The sequence below is a fragment of the Schistocerca piceifrons genome, unplaced genomic scaffold (genome assembly GCF_021461385.2).
Source record: "Schistocerca piceifrons isolate TAMUIC-IGC-003096 unplaced genomic scaffold, iqSchPice1.1 HiC_scaffold_1335, whole genome shotgun sequence".
NCBI classification, from domain to species: Eukaryota; Metazoa; Arthropoda; class Insecta; order Orthoptera; family Acrididae; genus Schistocerca; species Schistocerca piceifrons.
Genome location: NW_025727164.1, coordinates 7,501 through 12,500, shown reverse-complemented (window position 1 = coordinate 12,500; position 5,000 = coordinate 7,501). Strand labels below are relative to the sequence as shown.

General features: G+C 54.1%; 1 non-coding gene across 1 annotated transcript in view; it reads right to left on the bottom strand.

Moving 5' to 3' along the window:
- LOC124732281 overlaps positions 1–161 on the bottom strand; it is a 1,909-nt gene extending 1,748 nt beyond the window's left edge. Inside the window, exon 1 of the ribosomal RNA XR_007008652.1 lies at positions 1–161. This exon is cut by the window's left edge and continues 1,748 nt beyond it. This is a non-coding gene — a ribosomal RNA (small subunit ribosomal RNA).
- Positions 162–5,000: the final 4,839 nt, after the last annotated feature.

The following is a 5,000-nucleotide window of genomic DNA, read 5'->3' as shown; positions in this document are numbered from 1 at the left end:
CTAGAATTACCACAGTTATCCAAGTAACGTGGGTACGATCTAAGGAACCATAACTGATTTAATGAGCCATTCGCGGTTTCACCTTAATGCGGCTTGTACTGAGACATGCATGGCTTAATCTTTGAGACAAGCATATGACTACTGGCAGGATCAACCAGGGAGCTGCGTCAACTAGAGCTGAGCAGCCGGCCGCCCGGGAGTGTGTCCCGGGGGCCCGCGCGAACACGCAAGCGTCCGCTCAATCATTCTGCAAACAGGAGGAGGCTGAGCTCCCCTGCACAATACACCTCGAAACCCTCTCAGGTCCCGGCGGCGCGCAGCGCCGTCCCAAGTACTTGGTCGGGTTCGAGAGAGGCGCAATCGCCCGGAGTTAGGCGAGTAGACGCTTTCGGTGCGACCACCCGTGCTCCCAACTGAGCTTGCCGCTGCCGACAGAGGCCCGGGAGCGTGCTGTCGTGGCATTGCCGGCGGGAGACAACACGCGCCACCTACGGTGACCGGCAGCTCCAACGCCAGCGCCACAGAAGGACAAAAGCCCCACTTGGGTGCCGAAGCGAACTCTCCCAGCACAGCGCACACGCCAACACATCCGCACAGCTGCGATACAAACCACCAGCGAGAACCGCTGGGGCGACCGAGCAGCAGACGGCGTCGCGGCGCCGAGCGCCGGGCGGCGGCGCATCCTCAACGCACACAGTCCTCAATCGGACCAGCACACTGCAGATGTCCACCGCGCTTCGCACCGGGCCCGCGAGGACCTACTTTGGCCGCACGGCGCCGCGCGCAGGGTGCGCCGGCGCGCAGCTGCGACGCCTGCCGCGTCCGTCGGCCGGCGCGCCTGCCACTGGCCGCCCCCACCAGCCGGCTGTAGCGCGTGCGCCCACGCACCGCGCGGCCAGCACGCCGGGAGGCGCCCCCTCACCGGCCGGGGACGGTCCCACCCAGCCACCGCCGCGTATCGCTTCACACCCAGATGCCGTTCAGTTTCGTCGGCATGGTGGGTATCGCTGGAACAACCGGTTAGTACCTCAACCTATCGTCGCCATCACCGATTCACCCCTAGCGAGAACAACCGCACCACAACGGGTTACCATTTCTTCATTTGCGTAACTTCACCAGAAAACGTAGGAGTCCATCGCCATTTGCAACTTCAACCATTATTGCATGCCTGTGTCAGGTGTCACGCCACACTACGTCTGCCCACATACACGCAACAAAATGTGCACGCCTAGACAATACGTGGAAGGTGGCCCCCGTACGTATGCGATGTCCATTGCTCGAACGACTGTCAACCGGCTTCTGTAGCATGTCGCAGATATGGAACGCGCTGCACCATGCCATCACGGTGTGTGAGGAGAGACGACTAGGTCCGAATACATCAACAGACAGCTCATGCTGATCGCCATCCACGGCGTCCGTTCCTCCCACACGTCTCTATGGCGTACCACACTGCAATCCAGCTCTCATAGGGAGACGACACGTAGCTGCGTGCACAATATTTGCACTGTATGGTCCGCCGTTTTTGGGCGCAGTCGTTGTACGGTCACACATGTGCCACGATGTATCATTCAGTACATAAGGACGAATGTGCAGTACAGATTGTGGTTCACGCGTACGACATCAGCGGACAGTTGACACAGGCCGCACCACAACGTAGCCTGCGTACGTCGCATGCGAAGGGCATTGAACATGCAAACTTGTCACCAACCACCTTGCGAAGGCAGGGGGCAAGGTGGGGACGTGGGGAGAGGTGGGGGGGGGGGGGGGCGGCATGTACGCCCTGCTGCCATCCACATTACAGTGTACAGCAGGAGCATGTGGAAAGTCAGCAAGACTTGCAAGGTGTTTAACATGAAGCGATACACAGGGGAGCGGGCAGTGCGAGTAGCGAACTATATTGCGAGGGTTGCGGGTGGGCAACACTACACTAATTGAACGAGTCGTATAACAATTACAGAGCAGGTTTAGGCGACAACGTGGGTTACGATAGGCGACAACGTGGGTTACGTTAGGGGACAACGTGGGTTACGTTAGGGGACAACGTGGGTTACGTTAGGGGACAACGTGGGTTACGTTAGGGGACAACGTGGGTTACGTTAGGGGACAACGTGGGTTACGTTAGGGGACAACGTGGGTTACGTTAGGGGACAACGTGGGTTAGGTTAAGGCACAACATGGGTTAGGTTAAGGCACAACATGGGTTAGGTTAAGGCACAACATGGGTTAGGTTAAGGCACAACATGGGTTAGGTTAAGGCACAACATGGGTTAGGTTACGGCACAACATGGGTTAGGTTAAGGCACAACATGGGTTAGGTTAGGGGACAACATGGGTTAGGTTAGGGGACAACATGGGTTAGGTTAAGGCACAACATGGGTTAGGTTAAGGCACAACATGGGTTAGGTTAGGGGACAACATGGGTTAGGTTAGGGCACAACATGGGTTAGGTTAGGGGACAACATGGGTTAGGTTAGGGGACAACATGGGTTAGGTTAGGGGACAACATGGGTTAGGTTAGGGGACAACATGGGTTAGGTTAGGGGACAACATGGGTTAGGTTAGGGGACAACATGGGTTAGGTTAGGGGACAACATGGGTTAGGTTAGGGGACAACATGGGTTAGGTTAAGGCACAACATGGGTTAGGTTAGGGGACAACATGGGTTAGGTTAGGGGACAACATGGGTTAGGTTAGGGGACAACATGGGTTAGGTTAGGGGACAACATGGGTTAGGTTAAGGCACAACATGGGTTAGGTTAGGGCACAACATGGGTTAGGTTAGGGCACAACATGGGTTAGGTTAGGGCACAACATGGGTTAGGTTAGGGGACAACATGGGTTAGGTTAGGGGACAACATGGGTTAGGTTAGGGGACAACATGGGTTAGGTTAGGGGACAACATGGGTTAGGTTAGGGGACAACATGGGTTAGGTTAGGGGACAACATGGGTTAGGTTAGGGGACAACATGGGTTAGGTTAGGGGACAACATGGGTTAGGTTAGGGGACAACATGGGTTAGGTTAGGGGACAACATGGGTTAGGTTAAGGCACAACATGGGTTAGGTTAAGGCACAACATGGGTTAGGTTAGGGGACAACATGGGTTAGGTTAGGGGACAACATGGGTTAGGTTAGGGGACAACATGGGTTAGGTTAAGGCACAACATGGGTTAGGTTAGGGGACAACATGGGTTAGGTTAAGGCACAACATGGGTTAGGTTAGGGGACAACATGGGTTAGGTTAGGGGACAACATGGGTTAGGTTAAGGCACAACATGGGTTAGGTTAAGGCACAACATGGGTTAGGTTAAGGCACAACATGGGTTAGGTTAGGGGACAACATGGGTTAGGTTAGGGGACAACTTGGGTTAGGTTAGGGGACAACATGGGTTAGGTTAAGGCACAACATGGGTTAGGTTAAGGCACAACATGGGTTAGGTTAGGGGACAACATGGGTTAGGTTAGGGGACAACATGGGTTAGGTTAGGGGACAACATGGGTTAGGTTAAGGCACAACATGGGTTAGGTTAGGGGACAACATGGGTTAGGTTAAGGCACAACATGGGTTAGGTTAGGGGACAACATGGGTTAGGTTAGGGGACAACATGGGTTAGGTTAAGGCACAACATGGGTTAGGTTAAGGCACAACATGGGTTAGGTTAAGGGACAACATGGGTTAGGTTAGGGGACAACTTGGGTTAGGTTAGGGGACAACATGGGTTAGGTTAAGGCACAACATGGGTTAGGTTAAGGCACAACATGGGTTAGGTTAAGGTACAACATGGGTTAGGTTAAGGTACAACATGGGTTAGGTTAGGTTACACGTTGTTGTAAGGAAAGGTGTGGGGGGGGGGGGGGGCGGGGCGGCAGGTTCGTTGATAGTGATTATAGTAAGTGAATGCTTGTGACATGATGAGATTTGTCACGTCAGGATGCACCTTTGGCTTATTAGAGGCGGCGCTCCAATTCTATGCTTGTGTCAGACCTGTGTCTTTGACTCATGTCATTGTTTGTGCGCTGTGACAGGAGGTACTATTGTGATGTTGGGTGCACCGTTGTATAGGACATGTGTGGGTGTTGGTGCCTTATCTGCGCAATGGTGGATGTCGAAAGGGTGGGATATTCTATTTTCCGCATGGACCTCCTGGTCTGGTTGTGATAGTGTGGATTGTGTAATGTGGCGGAGAGGATGCACTGGATGTTGTTCCATGCTGGTGCTTACATATTGTATGTGCGCCTGTTAGAAGCAGAGAGTGGTGCGTGATCAGAGTGTCTGGCTGACGTGTGGTTCCCATTGTGGGCAGACTCTTTCAGCATGTATACGGACAGTTGTATATATTTTCTGTAGTTTGATGGCTCTGCATTGATTACTAATCAGCGCCGTGTGTACGGGTAATCTGGTTCCAGTCCACAATGTTCTATCTGTGTACATTAGTGACAAAGACTCCCCCCATGCAGTGGGGCTCGGTCTGTTATAACTCTTCCGCGTAATATATTTGCCCCACGTTTTTGCGAGTGCGAGTGCGAGTGCAACGCGCATGGGGACCGACATGCTGATGGCTCGGTATCGGACGCCGTACAGTGAGCAACGCGATCGCGTCTCTCGCTCGTAAGTGGTACAGGTCGCGGCTCATGTATAGGGACAGCGGGAATGTCGCATATTGGAAATAACTCTTCATGAAACGCAAGTTATAGGGGTGGATTGCACTTTACGAGTGCGGGAAACGTCCGCCGTTCATCCGCTGGAGGTGCGCGTTTGGCGGTTGGGGTGGTCCACGAACGGGTGCGGGTGGAGTCATTGCCGGTCCACGGCTTCGTGCGGCAGAGCCACTGGAGAATGGGTGCTATGGTCGACAGAGGCTGCAGGCTTTGTGGGTGGCGTCGAAAGGCGGGCACTGTGGCGCCATCGCTGTCTTAGTCGGCTTGGCGTCTCATAGATGGCGGTGGCGTCGTTGCAGGAGGTCATGTTGCGGGAGACCTACAGATGGCGGTATGTTTTGT